Source organism: Taeniopygia guttata, chromosome W (genome assembly GCF_048771995.1).
Source record: "Taeniopygia guttata chromosome W, bTaeGut7.mat, whole genome shotgun sequence".
NCBI lineage: Eukaryota > Metazoa > Chordata > Aves > Passeriformes > Estrildidae > Taeniopygia > Taeniopygia guttata.
Window position 1 is genome coordinate 17,943,463 of NC_133064.1, and position 22,162 is coordinate 17,965,624.

General features: G+C 41.4%; 1 pseudogene; it reads left to right on the forward strand.

Annotated features, from left to right (window-relative positions):
- The first annotated feature begins 2,721 nt into the window (after positions 1-2,721).
- Positions 2,722-22,162, forward strand: part of LOC115496059 (dynein axonemal heavy chain 5-like) — a 50,335-nt pseudogene continuing 30,894 nt past the window's right edge.

The window sequence follows — 22,162 nt, forward strand, 5'->3', positions numbered from 1 at the left end:
TAGCACTTGGTAACTGTGATTTTATATGTAATATTGATTGTGTATTACTTGATTGATTTTTATTTGTTGTTAGTTTCTTTACTATGTGCATTGTTTTGTTCTTAATGTTTTTCATGTTTATAACAAAGATGTTGATATTTCCATTTCTTCATGCAAGTTTTAGCGAACAGAATTGAGAGAGGACCCTCCAGTCCCTGTGGGGGTGTTGGGTTTGTTTGTGTTTTAACAGGTGCAGAATCTGGATGGATTTCAGTGAAGAATGTGGAACTTCTCAATTGCAAGAGGGCACTGATCTCTCCACAAGTGGATCAGAGGATGCACAGCAAAAGTGGATTGTGCAAAGATTTGTGTTTCACCCACAGAAGATCGTGGGCTTTGAGTTTTTTTTATAAGTGTGTTTTTAATGATGTTATAGAATTTTTTTTTGCTAAGTTTTTAATAAGTTTTAGTAATGCCTGTGATTTTTCTGTTCATCTTGCCATTGTCTTTCAATGGCAAAAGAAAAAGAGGGAGGTCCCAACGGGGATCAACAGAAATTCTACTTGAGTGAGTGTTTTTACCCATCCAACCAAGAAGTCGTGTGATGGACAGGACAGATGCTCTTGCTGCATTGATACGAAAAGGCAGAAACAGAATTTTAAAAATAGATGAAAAAGATATCAACCCGCAGTGATAACAACGTGAAAAACAACAGTTCGCCTGGAACATCCCGTGATGAATCCTGTTCCGATGAAAATTAATTTTGTAGAGTACAGAAAAATAAGTTGAAATATCATAAGTGTGAAGTTAGATTTAACAGAAGTTAGTTTATTAGAAGTTATAGTTTATGTTTAAAATTAAGATTGTTTCTTTCATGTTAGCTGGGTCAAAGGGTATTGCACTTTTTTTTATCTTTATAGTTATTTAAATTGTTATACCGTGTATTTTACAGTGTGTGAAAAAATTAGTTCATTGAACCTTCACTCCAGCCTGAGTAGCTCAAAAGAAAAAGAGGGAATTGTTGCAGCATTTTTGAGAGAAAGAGGGCATGAATTGTGAAAGTTGAGCTACTCCAGGCTAGGCCTCAGATTGAGGCCTGGTGGGGCCTTCAGGCCTCTGACGCAGTTAGAAATTCAGAGGTTGTGGCGCAGATAGAAAATAGTCTTAAGGTATTGTAGGGACCACCGGGTGTGAACTAGTATAGGTTTTATGGTGTACAGTGTAGGCCGTTTTAAGGAAAAGGTAAACAATGTTAGCCTACCAATCAGAGTGTCTTTGTTTCTGTAAACTATGTAGAAGCATATATAAACTACCGTCTGATTTTGAATAAACGGAGAACGTTGCATTAATCATATTGATTGGATGTGCGTTTGTCTTGTCCAGTTTCCCGTTTTCCTTAGGCTCCCTGGCTTTAAACTGCTCTCCCCGGCTCCCGGAGGCGAAGAAGTGGCTACTACGTGCACCGCTTGCCTCAAGCGCAGTTTTAGGCTGCAAAGAGCGGCTTCGGCGGAAAGACGCCGGCAACCGGCGCTTCCCTCTGGACAGCTGCGGAGAGCCGGAGTCCGCGTCTCTAGTGGACTGCGTCATAGCGAAAAGCTTTTCCAGCATGTCTCGCAGGGAGAAAGCTTTCCAGCACAGTCCACGTAACCTGCTCTTGCCCAGAAACATGGATTTGCTGAACACTCCAAAAACACTTCTCCTTCCTAGGCGAGATTTAAACTGATGTCAGACGTCTGTGCTCTCTGTTTTCCGGTGCCCAGCTCGTTGCAGTAGAGTGCACAGCCCACCCTGGCATTCAGTTCACAGTGAAGGAAATTGCAAAAAACCAGCAGCTGCTCACGCCCAAACACAAGGCGCTGTCTATGTCCTTACTTCCCGACAAACCAAGCGCAGCCCTTCTTTTCTGCTGCTGCCATCCAGTTCTCAGCATCTCAAAAGATCACAGCACGAACAAGACTTCTCCAGGCCGTCTGCATCAGGACGAAGTCAAAACCCAGGAAAGTCGTCCTGGAACACCTGCCATAAGCATGCCAGCGGTGAATTGAAACGGCAGGCAGCTTCAGCCACCATCCTCTAGCAGTCCCAAGGCTGCGCACACAAGCCGGCTTTGTTCTTCGCCTCTCAGAAGCCAACCGCTCTCCCCGGCTTTAGGAGGCGAAGAAGCGGCTACTATGTGCACCGCTGGTGTGAACCGCAATAGTAGGCTGCAAAGCGCGGCTTCAGCGGAAAGACGCCGGGAACCAGCGCTTCCCTCCGGACAGCTGCAGAGAGCTGTAGTCCGCATGTCTAGTGGAGCGCGGCAAAGCGGAAAGCTTTTCCAGCGTGTCTCGCAGGAAGAAAGCTTGCCAGCACAGTGAACGTATCCCGCTCTTGCCCAGAAACATGGATTTGCTGAACACTCCAAAAACACTGCTCTTTCCTAGGCGAGCTTCAAACTGATGTCAGACGTCTGTGCTCTCTGTTTTCCGGTGCCCAGCTCGTTGCAGTAGAGTTCAAGCCCACCCTGGCATTCAGTGAACAGTAAAGGCAATTGTAGAAAACCAGCAGCTACTCACTCCCAAACACAAGGGGCTGTCTATGTCCTTGCTTCCCGACAAACTCAGCGCAGCCCTTAATTTCTGCAGTTGCCATCAAGTTCTCTGCATCTTGGAAGCTCAGATCACGAACAAGAATTCTCCAGGACGTCTGCATCAGGACAAAGTCAAAACCCAGGAAAGTCGTCCTGGAACACATGCCGTAGGCATGCCAGCGGTGAATTGAAAGGGCAGGCCGCTGAAGACACCGTCCTCTATCAGTCCCAAGGCTTCGCACACAAGCCGGCTTCGTTCTTCGCCTCTCAGAAGCCAACCACTCTCCCCGGCTCCCGGAGGCGAAGAAGCGGCTACTACGTGCACCGCTGGCGTTAACCGCAGTTGTAGGCTGCAAAGCGTTGCTTCGGCGGAAAGACGCCGGGAACGGGCGCTTCCCTCCGGACAGCTGCGGAGAGCCGAAGTCCGCTTCTCTATTGGACTGCGTCATAGCGAAAAGCTTTTCCAGCGTGTCTCGCAGGGAGAAAGCTTGCCAGCACAGTGCACGTATCCCGCTCTTGCCCAGAAACATGGATTTGCTGAACACTCCAAAAAAAATGCTCTTTCCTAGGCGAGTTTCAAACTGATGTCAGACGTCTGTGCTCTCTGTTTTCCGCTGCCCAGCTCGTTGCAGTAGAGTGCACCGCCCAACCTGGCATTCAGTACACAGTGAAGGCAATTGCAAAAAACCAGCGGCTGCTCTCTCCCAAATACAAGGCGCTGTCTATGTCCTTGCTTCCCACCATCTCAGCGCATCCCTTCTTTTCTGCAGCTGCCGTCGAGTTCTCTTCATCTTGGAAGCTCAGCAAACGAACAAAGAATCTCCAGGACGTCTGCATCAGGACGAAGTCACAACCTTGAAAAGTCGTCCTGGAAAACCTGCCATAAGCATTCCAGCAGTGAATTGAAAGGGCAGGCAGCTGCAGCCACCGTCCTCTAGCAGTCCCAAGGCTGAGCACACAAGCTGGCTTCGTTCTTCGCCTCTCAGAAGCCAACCGCTCTCCCCGGCTCCCGGAGGTGAAGAAGCGGCTGCTATGTGCACCGCTGGCGTGAACCGCAGTTGTAGGCTGCAAAGCACTGCTTCGTCAGAAAGAGGCCGGGAACCGGCGCTTCCCTCCGGACAGCTGCGGAGAGCCGTAGTCCACGTCTCTAGTGGACTGCGTCATAGCCAAAAGCTTTTCCAGTGTGTCTCGCAGGGAGAAAGCTTTCCAGCACAGTGCACCTATCCCGCTCTTGCCCAGAAACATGGATTTGCTGAACACTCCAAAAACACTGCTCTTTCCTAGGCTAGCTGAAAACTGCTGTCAGACGTCTGTGTTCTCTGTTTTCCTCTGCCCAGCTCGTTGCAGTAGAGTGCACAACCCACCCTGGCATTCAGTGCACAGTGAAGGCAATTGCAAAAGACCAGAGGCTGCTCACTCCCAAACACAAGGCGCTGTCTATGTCCTTGCTTCACGACAAACTCAGCGCAGGCCTTCTTTTCTGCAGCTGCCATCAAGTTCTGTGCATCTTGGAAGATCAGGGCATGAACAGGGTTTTTTGGCTGCAGAAGAAATTTTAGGTTCTTATGTGGCAATGTTCCTTGGTATGGGTCTCATCAGAGGATCTATCTGATATAAGCACCTTTTTGCCTTAGTTGATTATCATAAGACATTTTTTACAGCTTAAATTTGCTTTTTTTTTTTACCCTGGTAAAAAAAATCAGAAAAAGGTCAGAAGACTTTTTTAAAGTGTGATGAGTATTTGTTAACCTTTTTTTTTTTAGATCATACAGCACTTTAAACTTGATGGAAAATCTGAAACTCTTATATGGAACATCAGGAGTGCAAGGCAAAGGCACATGTTTTCTTTTTACAGACAATGAGATCAAAGATGAGTCTTTCTTAAAATACTTGAAGAATGTCATCAGGGGAGGTAAGATGGTCAATTTTTCGCTTTTTAAAATTCAGAATTTTGAGGTAAAAGAGCATAATTTTTTTGAATATTTTGGTTTAGGTTGAAGCGTACACTTCCAAAAACTAGAACTCAAGTGCTTTTTGTCATTAGAGTAGTATTAAAAATGAATGCAGTCTACGAAATCTACAAATTCCTAGGTCACACCAAGAGAAGCTATTTTAAGGGACATGAGAACAGCTTAAAAAAATAAAATTTAGACTTGAGAAATATTACTGATGTTTTTAAAAGTTGTCTGTTAAATTTACTATTAGTATACAGTTAGTTTTTGTATGGTAAATTTATGTCCAGAATTGATGGGGTTTATTGATTTTATTTACTTATTTACTATTTCAGGGTTATGCTTTAGAGTAATTACTACTAGTTATTAGAATATAAAGATAAAGAAGGAAAGCTATTTGAGGGTGGAATTTAAAATTTACAGCAAGTTACATTTCAGTCTATTTAATGGAATAACTTCATGGAATAATTTAAAACTTCTTGTTAAAGAAGCTGGGGGGGGGGTACTAATATCTTCAGTGTCTGAGATTTGTGTCCCTTCCTATAATAATGTGTATTAAAAGAACCTCATGATGTATCCTCTATTTTGGATAATGTCAAGAAGCATGAAAAATCTTCCTTCTTCCCAAAGGTGTTGTCCTAGGGTGACTGTTATGGTGTTTGTATCTCCAATCGTGTCTTCTGTTTACGTTTGATATTATGTTCTGTGCTTTCAGAACTGACTCTGAAAGTGAAGGTTTGTTTTGCTGTGTTATCATCTGGTTCACCTCCCCCCATGTCTGCTGGAAAGCTAGAAAAGGCTAGGGCTGGCTGGCTGGCTTTGCTTTGCTTGCTTGCTTGGCTTGCTTGCTTTGCTTGCTTGCTTGCTTGGCTTGCTTGCTTTGCCTGCTTTCTTGCTTTGCTTCCTAGTTAGGTTAAGCAGTCCAATTCTTTCCCTGGACTGTTGCTTTTTTCCCTTCCTCTTTCTGAATATCATCCAGCCTGCTCTGGACTGGGATCTGGGAAACACCAAAGAACACCAGGAGCCTGCATTTGGAGATCTGCAGCAGCCATCCCCAGCGTCCAGACCCAGGCGACCACTCCCAGGAAAGACCTTCTGGATTTGTTCAGCTCTTCAGAGGGGTGAAAGAGTCTTGTTGTCATCTTGTGTTGTTAATTGTTTTGGTGCTGGGGAGTGCTTTGTTGTTGAATAAACAGGTTCTTTTCCACTTCTCTCTCAGAGGAATTTTTTCCCTGAACCAGGTGGGTGGAGAGGGGCCGTGGGGGTTTATTTCCTGGGTTTTCCCCAAATTTGCCCTAAACTAGGACAAATATTTTGGCGCCCAACGTGGGGCTCGAGAGAGTGGAAAAAATCCTGTTGTAATCATATTTTTGTTCCAATTATTTTGTGTGGGTATGGAGCAGTTACTGGTTATGTTGTTTGAATTAATATTGTCTCTTGGGGTGAAGGCCTGCATGTGTCTCTGGTCCCTTGGGGGTTTTGAGATCTTAATCCCCCTGTGGTCCCTAGGTTTATTTTTTTATCCAGGAATAGCTCCGGTATTGTCCCTAATACGTAGGTTTTGCAGTAGAAGGGCACTGACCAGAATATCCATCGTGCTGTGCTTGGGTGTAATAGCTTCCAGAGGGTTTATAAAGGTGCTGAGGTCTGTTCCTGGAATGTATGGTTCATGGTTATGGTTGTACAGCCAGTTTGTTAGAGGGGAAGTAGGGGATGAGGCTTTTCAGACTTTGCTTTCCTTCTTCTCCTCTGAATGTGTTACCTCCCTATTAGAGAATGTTCAGTTTCCCCTGACTGTTAAGGAGACCATCTTCCTGGTGTTTAATCTAGTAAGCTTTCTCTATACAGTCTGCAGTCTCTCTAGAATGAGGGCTGAGATTTCTAGAGGGGCTGATGAGACCTCTGACCCAGGAGTAGACCCAGGTGTGAGAAATCCTGAGTGGTGTGGGAAATGGGAGGAGATGGGCCAAATTTTAAAGGAATTTTCTGACCCTATAGCCTGGGACTTTCCTAGTGAACAAATTCAGAATCCGGCTGAGGTGGCGAAGTACTTGAAAGAGAAGTGCCATGATAACTCTAAGGAGAAAAAAATCATTGCAGTGAGCTGGGCCCTGGCATATGCTTATCGCACCCTGCTAGATACTGTAGGGCAGAAGACAGAGGAAGGGGGGCAGGGAGATAAATCAGCAGCTATACCAGTCACTCAGGCTGCAGCAAACACCCCCGGCTCAAAGCCAGCAGCTAAACCAGACAGTGAGCCTAGGCTAGCAGCTAAACCAGACTCAGCAGCCAAGCCTCAACCAATGGCTGTTGCTACTAGCACAAGAAGTGGGAAGCGCACAGAAAAGACCAATCGACCAGTGGATGATGATGATGATAATGCAGGAGAGGGACCCTCAATGCCTGCTGACATAAAATCAGAAGTCAAAGCAACTGGTACAAGATCAGAGGCCAATACTGAGTCCTTTTCCCTAAAGGACCTTCGTGGCCTGAGGAAGGATTATACCCGACGACCTGATGAGTCTGTAATTAGTCTGTTGGTCCGTCTTTGGGATGCTGCAGGCGAGGCTACAATTCTGGATGGTACTGAGGCAAGGCATTTGGGATCCCTGTCACATGATCCTGTTATTGATCAAGGAATGATGAGGGGGGCTAACCCTCACAGCCTCTGGGCATGGGTTCTGGAAAGTGTAGCACAAAGATACCTGTGTGCAGATGATATTTATATGCAGCAAACCCAGTGGAAGACTATAGAACAAGGGATCCAACGTCTGAGAGAAATGGCAGTGGCAGAGATTATCTTCTCAGATGAAATAACAACTAGGAATCCAGACTTGGTACCATGTACATCTGTGATGTGGTGAAAACTTGTACGGCTTGGGCCACATGACTACGCTTCTGCCTTAGCAATAATGAAGCAAGATGAGAGGGATGAGACCGTACTCGAAATGGCAAGGAAACTCCGAGCATATGCAGATGCTGTACATGGCCCAACCCATGCCAGAATTGCAGCAGTGGAAACACGTCTGCAGAAATTAGAAGATAAGATAGAGGAGAATCATAAGAGACTCAGGGAGGAGATAAAGGAGGACCTTCTCCAAATCTCAGCAGTACAGATCAGAGGTTCTGGTATCCAACGTAGACGTTCCTCAGATGGTGAGAGAAGGTACACCCCACGAACTGAGCTGTGGTTCTTCCTGCGCGATTGCGGAGAAAACATGAGGAAATGGGACGGAAAACCTACTGGTGCTCTGGCACAACGGGTGCGTGAATTGAAGGAAGGTAAGATTCAGAGAGGAAGTGCCACCAAAAGGAGAGCAGCTCCAGTTGCCCGTAGCCAAACTGCCAGGCATGATGATGATGATGACATGTCTGATCCCCTTGAAGGAACTTCTAAGACATACGCCCAAGGCAAGAAGGATAACCAGGCTTAGAGGGGCCCTGCCTCTAGCCAGGTAGAGGCGAGGGAAAACCGTGTTTTCTGGACTGTGTGGATTCGCTGGCCTGGCACATCGGACCCACAAAGATATAAGGCTTTGGTTGATACTGGTGCACAATGCACGTTAATTCCATCAAGACACGTAGGGGCAGAATCTGTCTCTATTGCCGGTGTGACAGGTGGATCTCAGGACTTTACTGTGGTGGAAGCTGATGTAAGTCTGACAGGAAATGAGTGGAAGAAACACCCTATTGTGACTGGCCCAGAGGCCCCATGTATTTTGGGCATAGATTACCTTCGAAGGGGATATTTTAAAGGCCCAAAGGGACTCAGGTGGGCATTTGGGATAGCAGCTGTAGCGACAGAGGGCATCCAGCAACTGAACACCTTGCCTGGACTGTCTGAGAATCCAACTACAGTAGGACTTTTGAAGGGAGAAGAACAAAAGGTACCAGTTGCCACTTCAACAGTGCATCGTCGACAGTACAGAACAATTCGAGATGCTGTGGTTCCCATCCATAAGATGATCCGAGAGCTGGAGAGCCAAGGGGTGGTCAGCAAAACCCACTCACCCTTCAACAGCCCCATTTGGCCTGTGCGTAAATCTGAAGGAGAATGGAGATTGACTGTGGACTACCGTGCATTGAATGAGGTGACTCCACCACTGAGCGCTGCTGTGCCAGACATGCTGGAACTCCAGTACGAGCTGGAGTCCAAGGCAGCGAAGTGGTACGCCACTATTGATATTGCCAATGCATTTTTCTCCATTCCTCTGGCAGCAGAATGCAGGCCTCAGTTTGCCTTTACATGGAGGGGAGTGCAGTATACCTGGAACCGACTGCCCCAGGGGTGGAAGCACAGTCCTACCATCTGCCATGGACTGATCCAGACTGCACTAGAAAAGGGTGAGGCTCCAGAACATCTACAATATATTGATGATATCATTGTGTGGGGGAACACAGCAGCAGAAGTGTTTGAGAAAGGAGAGAAAATCATCCGAATCCTCCTGGAAGCTGGTTTTGCCATCAAGAAGAGTAAAGTGAAGGGACCTGCTCGAGAGATCCAGTTCTTGGGAGTGAAGTGGCAAGATGGACGGCGTCAGATTCCTACAGATGTCATCAACAAGATCACAGCCATGTCCCCACCAACCAACAAGAAAGAGACACAAGCTTTCTTAGGCGCCATTGGTTTTTGGAGAATGCACATTCCTGAGTACAGTCAGATCGTGAGTCCCCTCTACCTGGTCACCCGCAAGAAGAATGATTTCTGCTGGGGCCCTGAGCAGCAGCAAGCTTTCACCCAGATAAAGCAGGAAATTGCTCATGCAGTAGCTCTTGGCCCAGTCAGGACAGGACCAGATGTGAAGAACGTGCTCTACTCTGCAGCCGGGAACCATGGTCTGTCCTGGAGCCTTTGGCAGAAGGTGCCTGATGAGACTCGGGGCCGACCACTGGGATTTTGGAGTCGGAGCTACAGAGGGTCTGAAGCCAACTACACCCCAACAGAGAAGGAAATCTTGGCCGCCTACGAGGGAGTCCAGGCCGCCTCAGAGGTGATTGGCACAGAAGCACAACTCCTCCTGGCACCCCGACTACCGGTGCTGGGGTGGATGTTCAGAGGAAAGGTTCCCTCCACCCACCATGCCACCAGTGCTACATGGAGCAAGTGGATTGCTCTCATTACGCAGCGTGCCCATATTGGTAAGCTGAATCGCCCTGGGATTTTGGAAGTAATTACAAATTGGCCCGAAGGTGAAAGTTTTGGTGTCGCAGATGAAGAAGAAGAACCAGTGACACGGGCTGAAGAAGCTCCACCATATAACCAACTGCCAGCAGAGGAAACACGCTATGCTCTCTTCACTGACGGTTCCTGTCGCATCGTAGGGATGAATCGGAAGTGGAAAGCAGCTGTATGGAGTCCCACACGACGGGTTGCAGAGGCCACTGAAGGAGAAGGTGGATCAAGCCAGTTTGCTGAACTCAAAGCCGTTCAACTGGCCCTAGACATTGCAGAAAGGGAGAAGTGGCCAAAGCTATACCTCTACACTGATTCATGGATGGTAGCCAATGCTCTGTGGGGGTGGCTAGAGAGGTGGAAAGAAGCTAACTGGCAGCGTAGAGGAAAACCAATTTGGGCTGCTGAAGAGTGGAAAGATATCGCTACCCGGGTAGAGAAGCTACCTGTGAAGGTTCGCCATGTAGATGCCCATGTCCCCAGATACAGAGCTAATGAAGAGCAGCAAAACAATCAGCAGGTAGATCAGGCTGCGAAGATAGGGGTATCAAAGATAGACCTCGACTGGGAACACAAGGGAGAGTTGTTCCTAGCACGATGGGCCCATGATGCCTCAGGCCATCAGGGTAGAGATGCCACTTATAAGTGGGCACGAGACCGAGGGGTGGATCTAACCATGGACAGTATTTCTCAGGTTATCCATGACTGTGAGACATGCGCTACCATCAAACAGGCCAAGTGGGTGAAGCCCCTGTGGTATGGTGGGCGGTGGTCCAAGTACAAGTATGGGGAGGCCTGGCAGATTGACTACATCACACTGCCCCAGACACGCCAAGGCAAGCGCTACGTGCTCACAATGGTAGAAGCCACCACTGGATGGTTGGAAACCTACCCTGTGTCTCATGCTACAGCCCGTAACACCATCCTGGGCCTTGAAAAGCAGGTCCTTTGGAGGCATGGTACCCCTGAGAGGATTGAGTCAGACAATGGGACTCATTTCAAGAACAGCCTTATCAACACCTGGGCTAGGGAACATGGCATTGAGTGGGTGTACCACATCCCCTACCATGCACCAGCTGCAGGCAAAGTGGAGAGGTACAATGGACTGTTAAAAACCACCTTAAAAGCATTGGGTGGGGGATCTTTCAAAAATTGGGAGCAACATTTAGCAAAGGCCACCTGGTTAGTTAACAGCCGAGGTTCCACCAATCGAGCAGGTCCTGCCCAGTCTGAGCCCCTGAATATAGTAGACGGAGATAAAGTCCCAGTGGCACATGTCAGAGGTTTGTTAGGGAAATCAGTGTGGATCAATCCTGCCTCGAGTACAGACAAACCCATTCGTGGGATTGTCTTTGCTCAGGGACCAGGTTGTACATGGTGGATAATGCAGAGAGATGGAACAACACGATGTGTACCTCAGGGAGATCTGATTGTGGGGTGAAACTATTGTGCAAATATCACTGTTTGCTGGATGTTACTGTCAATGTCTGTGCATGAAAACACACAGACATGAGAAAGAAGGTATGAGTAAGTGAAAGATACAAGTTTTAACTTGATGGAGTTTTTACATGATGTTGAAGATATGGAGATAAGGGGTGGAATGTCCTAGGGTGACTGTTATGGTGTTTGTATCTCCAATCGTGTGTTCTGTTTACGTTTGATATTATGTTCTGTGCTTTCAGAACTGACTCTGAAAGTGAAGGTTTGTTTTGCTGTGTTATCATCTGGTTCACCTCCCCCCATGTCTGCTGGAAAGCTAGAAAATGCTAGGGCTGGCTGGCTGGCTTTGCTTTGCTTGCTTGCTTGCTTGGCTTGCTTGCTTTGCCTGCTTTCTTGCTTTGCTTCCTAGTTAGGTTAAGCAGTCCAATTCTTTCCCTGGACTGTTGCTTTTTTCCCTTCCTCTTTCTGAATATCATCCAGCCTGCTCTGGACTGGGATCTGGGAAACACCAAAGAACACCAGGAGCCTGCATTTGGAGATCTGCAGCAGCCATCCCCAGCGTCCAGACCCAGGCGACCACTCCCAGGAAAGACCTTCTGGATTTGTTCAGCTCTTCAGAGGGGTGAAAGAGTCTTGTTGTCATCTTGTGTTGTTAATTGTTTTGGTGCTGGGGAGTGCTTTGTTGTTGAATAAACAGGTTCTTTTCCACTTCTCTCTCAGAGGAATTTTTTCCCTGAACCAGGTGGGTGGAGAGGGGCCGTGGGGGTTTATTTCCTGGGTTTTCCCCAAATTTGCCCTAAACTAGGACAGGTGTCAAACTTATTTGCACATGATGAAGTAGATGAGATCATTAGTGACCTCATTCCCTCCTTCAAAAAGGAGCATCCACAAAGACCTCCAACCAGTGAAGCTCTGTATGACTATTTCATGGCCAGAGTCCATCAGAACCTTCACGTAGTTCTTTGCTTTTCACCAGTAAGTGAAAAATTCTGAAATAGGGCCCTGAAGTTCCCTGCTCTCATTTCTGGATGCACTATAGATTGGTTCAGCCGATGGCCTAAGGATGCTCTGGTGGCAGGCATGTATAGGATTTTTCTTTGCAGACACATAATTTTCTTATCAGTGGTCATGTAGCTGTTTTAATTGTGTTGAATTTTAACAAAATAAATCCTTGATTCTAATATTTGATGTAGACATTTTCTTCTTTAAAGACTGTTTTATTAAGCTGTTGAAATATTTCTAACAGAGAAATGGTTTTGAACACAGTTTAAAAAAAAATCCCCATGAAGATGTCTTTAAAGTATTTGTAAAGAAGGCAAATAAACTAAAGAAAGAGATTATTTATTAATATGTCTGTGATAGGGCATACAGAGGAATGCTGTGATTACCCAGTCCTTGGTAGGTAGCAGCTAGGTTCAGCGTGAAAAAGCAGTTGCACACTTTGGCGATGAAGAATGACAGATCCTTGGCTGTACTTTTTTACTGACAAGTGTGGAATAATATTCAGAATCTGACTGTGAGGAGTAAAGAAGACTGAGTTTTCAGGAGCTGGGTGAAAGCTAAGATACTTCATGCTGACTTGTTTTATAGTGACTTGTTTATAAGCTGTTTTTGTAAATATTTACTAACATTTAGGCTTTCTTTCTTTCCTAAGTGTCTGAACACTTCCTGTCCTCATTTGATATGGACTGCACTGCTGATACAAAGATGGAAATTGTGCAGTGTGTGGCCTCATTCCAGGATGGAGTGACAGAAAAATGTTCTGATTACTTTCAAAGATACAGACGTTCTACACATGTGACTCCCAAATCCTACCTGATTTTTATTCAGGGATATAAAACCACATACAAAGAAAAGTATGCTGAAGTGCAAATATTATCAAACAGGTAGACTACTCAGGTTACTTCTGTTTTTCTGTAGTTTTCTTCCCCAGGTAGAATATTCTGAAATGTTTCATTTCGATGCATGGCTTGTCTCCTCACACAGCAAAAAAAAAAAGGTATTTTTAATTCCTAAAATTATGTGAAGTTGTAACTTATTCAAATATTGTAGTTGCTCTTGTCATATAAGATAAAGACTACATATATTTGGGGGGGCAGGGGAGAAGAGTAGTGATGCATGAAAAATAGAGGTAGAGGGAATATGAGGTGAATATAAACGATACCCATATGTTTCTAAAGAGTAAAAGAAGGCATCTACATGTAATTTTATATTATATTGATAATAGCATTTAATTTGTCAGGTGGCAAATTTTGTTTCCTAAGTGGACACTTGTAACCTCCTGTTATGAATATGTAAGGAATTTCCTAAGTGGTTTTGTGAGCACAGAGCCTTACTTAGACTCCTGAGCTTTTTAATCATGCATTATTAAGGTGGTTTTGATATACTTATTTCTATTTTAAGATGCTTTATTAAAGTAATGATATCTATTTGCTGATATATCTTCATGTCAGGAGCACCCAGCTGTAATGTAAAAGTAGCAATCAGTGCATCAGTTGGTATCACCCTTAATAAAAACTGCCTTTTCAGTTTTGAAAGATTGGCAAAAAGAACTGGAAACCTTAAAGAAAGGCTTAAACTTGTTTATTTGGCTTTGAATCATTCTTTGTCTTCAAAGTCAAATTGAGTTTGAAACCTGTAGTTATGTTAGGGGTGAAGACTTGTACAACAGAAGGGTGTTGCCCTGTTTTCTACCTTCAGATTTATCAAGTTAGTTCACGGAGTCCAATTTCTTCCACTTAAACTTATTTGCACTGTCTGAATTTGTCAGCAGTTACACTTTGTCTGTTCTCCTGTATTTGTTCAGCTGTCCAAGTACTGCATAGCCTTCACAACAGCAGTCTCTCTAGAGGCCTTGTAAGCTGTCTGAAAGGTCCCGGGTGAAGAATTTCTGATAGAAAAAAAAGTACTGTTGAAGGGGCATTTTAATGCTGAATCAGAGAGGTCTTATCTCAATACTATTTATCTTTTCCTCTCTTTTGTTTGGTCTTGGTTTCTTTTCAGTTTCCATTTCAAATACAAAATATTGATTGGTTATAATTTTCAGAATTTCGGTGATCAGAAAATGCTTTCTGCTGTATGGAACTCAGTTCTTTGATTATTGGCTCAAGAGGGACAGTGAGCAACATTTCTAGAATAACACATAGGATTTTTATGCAATGATAAAGGCATACTGTTTGATCAGAGGCAGGTAAAATTTCAAGCCACAAACTTAATAATGTACTTTATTGTCCACTTTATTGATTCTGAAGATACCAGAAATGTAAAATTCCTGTCCAAGTTTTATTTTTGGTGTAAAACATAACTTGCAATTGTTCATTTTGATTGATATGATTTATTCTATAGATGGAAAGTAGAGTGTAAATTACATAGTGAATGAGATGCTTTTTATTTTGCTTTTTAACTTCAGAATAAATACTGGTCTGGAAAAATCGAAAGAGGCCTCTGAGTCAGTGGCTGCTCTAAGCAGAGAACTGGAGGTAAAAGAAAAGGAACTTCAAATTGACAATGAAAAAGCTGACATGGTATGTACAGCCTTCAAAGTGTATTGTTGTTTGATTTTTTTTTTTCTTCTTTTATTTATTCTATTTTTAAAAGATGAATCAATTAAAATGAAGTAAATTTTTGGAAAGAAAGGATCTTGGAGAAAATGATGCTATTTGAGTTTTCTGAAATTGGAGAGATATGATTTTACAACAAAAACTTTTAACTACGGCATGTGGGTTTTCTTACATTCTAGGTATTGAAAGAAGTTACTGTAAAAACACAGGCTGGTGAGAATGTGAAGGGTGATGTTCAGAAAGTGAAAGACAAAGCCCAAGCTATTGTAGACAGTATCACAGTTGACAAAGCCATTGCTGAAGAGAAGCTGGAAGCTGCCAAACCTGCTTTGGAAGAGGCAGAAGCAGCCTTACAGGTTAGTACTTGGACCATGTATAACATTTCCACTAAGAAGATGGATGTCAGAAATACAAAATTGCAGGTGCATTGCATAACTCTTCACTTGATAGAAAATAAATATATGTATTTTGAGGCTTTTTAGGTTCAGTTTTGTTTTTCTTTTTTCACATGAGTACCAACCCCAATATAGTCCCTTTTCAGAGAAGGGCAAGTTTTAACTTTCTTTGAAACTGTAATTGAATATAGCATGTGCCACAGGTTAGACTAGTAACTGAAAATTGATACTATCATTAAACAGCATGTGTGCAATGAGTGAAGTGCTGTCCATGTAAAATCAGTTGTAATTCCATCCAAATCCAAACCTTCTATTTTAAGTTTTCACGAAGAAATTGCATTTTCAATAGGTTTTCTGCTCTACTATTTTCTGTCTTTAAAAAAAATATATTTTCTTAGGGGTTGTAGCATTATCAAGACTTCATTTCCTTCACCATACTTTTCTTGTACAGCTTTTTTAATAGAATGTCCATATATTTAAGATTAAAAAATTAATATTTGTTGATCTTGCATAATATTTATCTTTGTCTGCTCAGCTGACTTTATAGGAGGATGTGCCTCAAGACATTTTACCGTGAGCAGTACTAGTGGAATCTGAAATACACCTGTTAGACGCTAGCAAGGAGCTCACATCTCAAGAAATGGAAAAGTATGAAGTAAAAACCTGAAGGATAGACAAACCTCAAAGGGTTTTATGTAGATTTGCTGGAAATTATACTTTTCCATTTGAGAGGCTTGTTGTGGTGGTTAAAGAATGGCATGATTAGCTTTAGAATCTAGTGTATAAGAATTTTTATGGCTCTTCTGAATGTAAGACTTCATTTTGAGTGAGACATGTTTAATAGCCTCTAACTGCCATGATGCTTAAAGGGTAGAGTGCAAAAGTCTAAATGAAGGGGGATGACCTGACAGCTGGAGAAGGTGTGTATTATAGGACCTTGATATGTAGCCACAGGAAAAAGGTTAAAGAGCTAGCAACAACAAAACAGCAAACCTGGTAGTGGGCAAGCATTCTGACAAGTGAAAAATAAGCAATGTTAATTAGTCAGCATCTGCAGTATAAAAAGGATACCAGTATGATGGGTCTGGACCTGTATCTTATTAAAGGTTACTTTCTGCTTTTGACTAAAATGGCTGAACCAAAACAATACTGCTCTTCTAGAAATGCAGGGTGCTAATAACTGAAAACCTGATTTCAAGAAAAAGTGAAGCTGGCATTATTGTAAAACTTCTCAATGGGAAAAAGTATTTGGGCTTAATCTTAAAATTTTTGACTTTTCTATAATAAATTGCTTTGCTTATGTCTAAAGGGGGAAGGCAAACTGTCATAAAAAGCGATCTAGCAGAATGTGTCCATGTATTCTCAGCATTCATTCATTCATTCATTCGTTCGTTCATTCATTCATTCATTCCCTCCTTTAAGCAAGAATCTTCTCTGTATGGGCCTGCACTTTTCAAAAATGAATCTCATAATCATTATGGATTTGCAAATTTGAGCTAGGGATTCCTATAGTAGAATTCTGGTTGCAGAGTAGGTAAATGCCTATTAAAAATATTTGGTAAATAGAAAGGTCATTACCCAGATTAAAAAAAAAAAGTGATTAGCTATTTTACTCAATTTTTTAGCATATTTTAAGAATGATAAATGCTACATTAAGAGAAAGGTAGGTACACAGCATCTTATAAGCATTTCTAAACACATAGTGAGATTAGTTTTTTAAAGTTTGAGTAAGAATTGTCAGAGTTCAGTAAAACTTTGTAGCACTTTGCCCTGTAATAAATATAGCACATTAAATGCAGAACTATAGACGAATAAATAAATGAATAAAATTTAAATGTAACAATTTTGCCACAACTTGTATTTTAGGGAAAAAAAAAAAAACAAAAAACCAAAAAAAACAGGCTGAGCTGAATTTCCTAACAGTCACAAAGAAAGACTCGGCAAAGTTTTCACACAGATATCTGGAAAATCTCTGATGAATTATTTCGTGCACAGTGAACCCAACAAGCAGCAAAATATTGAAGGGAAACAAAGGGCTGGCAGAGGGAATGCGATCTGGATGGTCTGCAGTGTAATTAAAATCTGCCTCCGTGAATTCCCAGTGAGGCATGTGCTAGGCTAGAAGCAAGATGTCATGACACTGACAGGAATCTGTTGCTTACTGTTTGGGCTGTCGTGTACTTGGACTTATTAAACTGCCTGTAAATAAGCAAAACAACTGCTCAGAGTTGTGTGTGTTGCAGGAGGGGTCTGCCCATCAGCTGTTCCCATTGTTCAGTGGTTTTATTGCTTTGTATGTGGTGCAGTAAACACTGCTGCTCAAATTGAGTCTTCTCTAAGGAGACATCTTCAGCAGACTTTTCTGTGTTTTTTGATTCATGATGTAGAGTTATGAGTTACAGTGTTATACTTGCACCCTAGGCTTATTTAGCCTTACTTGTTAGGGCCTAGGTTTTAATACCTTATTATAATATATTTTTCTATGGCCTCCTTCTATGCCAGGAATATTCCTGGTAAGATGTACTAGGAGATACAAACATATAGATATACCAGGCCTTCTCACTGGTTTCCTTAATTTACCTTCAATTGCTGGATGTCAACAAAAAGCATTTTCTTTCTAGATACAGTTTCTGGTCAATATGTTCACATTTAAAAAACAAGTAAAATTTCAAGATATTTCTGATTTGCTCTTTTTTATTGTCAAAACAGTTCATGGTAATTTTGAGATTTAAGGTGTGGGGATGCTGTGCTGAGGTTTCCTAGGAGTTGATAGGAGTAAGTAGTGAAAATCTGATTGGGGGAGGTCCTTCTAGCTTCATGCTTTTTAGAGGTAAAAATAGCATATATATATTTTTTTCTCCCATTGCTTAAGTTCACCATTAAGTTGGTGAACTTATGCCCCATGTTTTATTAACTAAACAGTAACTGCTTTGCCCTTTGTTTCAATTCCTAGACAATAAAACCTGCAGATATTGCCACAGTGGGCACACTTGGTCGACCTCCTCACCTCATCATGCGTATTATGGTCTGCGTGCTGCTGCTCTTCCAGCGTAAAGTCAACCACGTGAAAATTGATCAGGAAAAACGCTGTACTGTCCCACTGTGGCAAGAGTCGCTGAAGCTGATGACAACAGGGAACTTCTTACAGAGTGTACAGGTGCTTGTGCAACCTTTTCCTTTTTTTTTTTTTTTTTTTTTAAGGGACAATGTTTTCCCTGGTGCTCGTAGGAGAACAAATGTGCAAGGGAAATCACACAAGAGATCTGAAATGATAAGGACTTAAGAATAAATATGTCAGGATGAAATAAACTTTAATCCTTCTTAAAAAGTCATGTTATAAATCAACTATAATTTTGCTAAGTAAGGCAATAAATTTGTTTTAGGTGACAAATGACTCAAAGCCTGAAGCATTTGGTTTTGATAGGCATTAGTTATTTGCTTCATTAAAGCTGATAAAAGCCATATTTTTTCCTAGTATTTAACTTTTAATTAATTTTCAACATTTCAACTTGTGCACTGGTTTGGAAAAGCATAGATGGTTATTAGGATGAACACAACCACAATCCCAGCTTTTAAAATTTGGGATTTTTTTGGTTCACAGGATTTGTCTAGGGAAATGGAAAGACTAACTAACTGGTAAACAAATCCTTTTTCATAACTAAAACGAATAATATTATGATTTATCTATTTGGAATAAATGGTATATCTCCCTGTTCCACTGAGTGTTATCATCCCTGATTTCTGCATTTTGAATTTACTTAATTTGTCACTGGTCTAGTAGGAGGCTTGAGCAGCTTTGTATGGTTGGTAGGGGCATGGATGTTATCTATGAAGTATTCACATTGCATCTACTTGTAAAGATTTTTAATTTTCTAAAGGACTTCAACGATTAATTTCACTCATGCTTAATTAAACCTATTTGTGCTTCAGGGAACAGCTCTTTTTCAAGTTTGGGATTGGGTTTCATTATACATTGTAAATAAATTTGAAAGAGAAAATTGAGAGCTTTTCAGGAGGAAAAAGGAAAAATATGCTTTATCAAGAAAAGAGTAAAAATAAATTCTTTAAAAATTAAACACATTCCAGTAATTAGAAAAGGTAAATTAAGGGTAAGATAGATGGCTTTTGACCTTTGAAAGGATTGTCTTGCAGAATGTATGTTTTTGAACTAAAATTTAGCGCTTCATTTTCTTTTTGAAGATTGTTAAAACTTATTCTGTATTAAGCAAAACGAAACTTCTAGCAGGACCAGTGATATTTTGAAACAATTATTAGCTGTGTAACAGGAATAGTGAGTTGAGATAGCGAAGGTCATAAATGAAAGTAAACGTTTTTCCATTTCGTAAAGTGGAATGACTTTAATAAAGGTCTCAAAGATACATGTGACAAATAATTTCATATTAGTTATTTGTAAGAAATACTTGTGATCTTTCTAGTGTTCTATGTATTCTGAAATGCATGTATATATAATTTACACTTGCTGCACATGTTTTGTATCTTGCGCTTTCAAAAATTTTTTTCAGCAATTTCAGAAAGACACAATTACTGAAGAAGTGGTAGAACTTTTGAGCCCTTATTTTGAAATGGCGGACTACAACATTGAGACAGCCAAGAGAGTATGTGGAAATGTTGCTGGCCTTTGCTCATGGACGAAAGCTGTGGCAGTATTTTTTTCCATCAACAAAGAAGTATTACCTTTGAAGGTACGTCTGTTTGTCAGTCAAAGGCACCCTCTGCTCCTCATCCTCACCTGTTTGCGCTTGAGGATTTAATCTGTGGGAAACTTCATCTGCCTTATTTATGGTGGTTATCTGTCTCGAAATTTATTACCTTGAACACTGTACTTCTACAATAAAATATATTTCAAATATACTTCCTCTCGTACATTTGAGTTGTCAAAATTACAAAAGAGATGGTGTGGTTTTATCCCTCCGGACCCCTACTGGATGGGGTTAAAGCATCTGTCATCTAGGTAAATACACTACTGCAAATACTCTACATTAATTTTGAATTAAGTAGAAAAAAGCCTTGAGATTTGGTTCTTTTAATGTTCCAGATCTCAGTTCATAAGAAGATTGTACAGATACTCTTCATCAGTGTTATGTAGAGAAAAAAAAACTGGGCCTAAGTAGTTAGAATGAAAGTCAGGAAGAAAGTGGTCAAACATGTTTAACAGAGAATAGCTTGTATTATACAGGGAATGACTGAGAAGGCAGCAAGAATTGTATTTCAGCCTGGCATATTAGTTGGACAAATCAAATAGACTTCTCTTCTGCAAGCCATGTCAGACTAACTTTTGTGTCACATGAAGAATGACTGGCATTCCCAGAAGTATTTTTAATTTTTTTTTTTTCTAATTGACATTAAGGCAACTGTTCAAGTACAGCTGTCCGAAATAAGAATTTAGTTTGTTGTAAAATTCAAATAAAAGGTTTTGCTGAGTTGACATCTCTACTGAAGAGTTTGATTTGGAAATGTAGTACAGGAAAAACTTTCTGATGTGTTATAGCAAATACTTTGAAATTCTCTGTGTATTACTACACATCTGTGGTTTTGTTCTCTGTAGGCTAATTTAGCAATTCAAGAGAAACGCCTAACCAGTGCTATGCTGGATCTGCAAAAAGCTCAAGAAGAACTGGCAGCCAAGCAAGAAGAATTAGATATTGTGCAGGCAGAGTATGAAAATGCAATGAGAGAAAAACAGGTGAACTGGCCTTCACAAAAAAGAAGTTTCTAGCCTTGCTTTAAAGAACACTTGGTGTGTTCTTTCAATTTTACTATTATTCCTTGTTGATGGACAGCAGATAAGAGACAGATAGTATTTGAATACTGCCTCTTTGCTTTCTACCTCTCTCCTTTGCCTCTGATCCTCTCCTCTCTTCCCTCCCACCCTTCAAAAACTATTTTATTTGTATTCTTTATTCAGTGCCTACTACTGTAACTTCAAATTCCATGTATACTATATGTGTATAATATATTTGAAATTCTGAGTAGAATTCCCCAGAGTGAATAAGTATCAAGAATTTTATATACTATTCAACAACTGCACCAAAATAAAAGTCAAGAACAGGAATATTAAAAAGAAATACTGAATCATGTTTCTGGGAGATGTTGAGAGTTTGTCCTGATATATTTTTTCCATCTCACATTCCCTCCTCTGCATGGTGATAGAGATATTTAAGAATACATTTCTAACCTGTTGTTTATCCACTGGTTTAATGAGATGTAGAGATTTTTCTGGCCTATCAGACATACTACTGTAAACAATTTCTCTTGGTGCATGGTTTTCTCTAGACTCTGCTGGAAGATGCTGAACGTTGCCGACATAAAATGCAAACTGCCTCAAGTCTTATAAGTGGTTTAGCAGGTGAAAAAGAGAGGTGGACAGAACAGAGTAAAGAATTTGCCATGCAAACCAAGACGTTAGTTGGTAAGTTTTTATCCAAACCTTGGAACTTGGAAGCAAGTTGTTTGAATAATAGGGAGTAGTGAAACTGAAAACATTTGAAATGTCCAACTTTTCCTTTGTATGTTAGATCCCTGTCTCAAAAACAAGGGTAAATGTTTTAATTCCCTTGCTAAAGTCCTGTTAGGTGAAAAATAAATATAAGGCTAAAGTTCATATTTAAAAAGAAAAGATAAGGGATACTGTGAATGTGGAGGCATATATTTGGGACACTAAAATTTTAACTTGACTGATATTTGTAGGTAATAGTCCAAAGAGAGTGAGAGCCAATAAAATGTGTATAACTGAGAATATATATCGAGGTGAGGAAGCCTGATACTCAGGCACTGACATTTATAGGTAGAAATCAATATTTTTAACTGCAGTTACTAATGTTCATAAGAATTTGCTTCTTAGAAGGTCATGATTAGGTTTTTAAATTTGTACTTGTAAACTAAAGTACTTTGTGATAAATAATTGGTTCATTACTTAGATCAATCAATTAAATTTATCTCATCATTTACTGTGGGCTGAACTTTCTTCTTTACTTTTTACCTGGAAAGGCTACAAAAAGCAGCCTTGTTGTATGGGTTGCATTATAGTAACTAAATTGTGTTTTATTTGCGACTATAATATATATATATGTGTA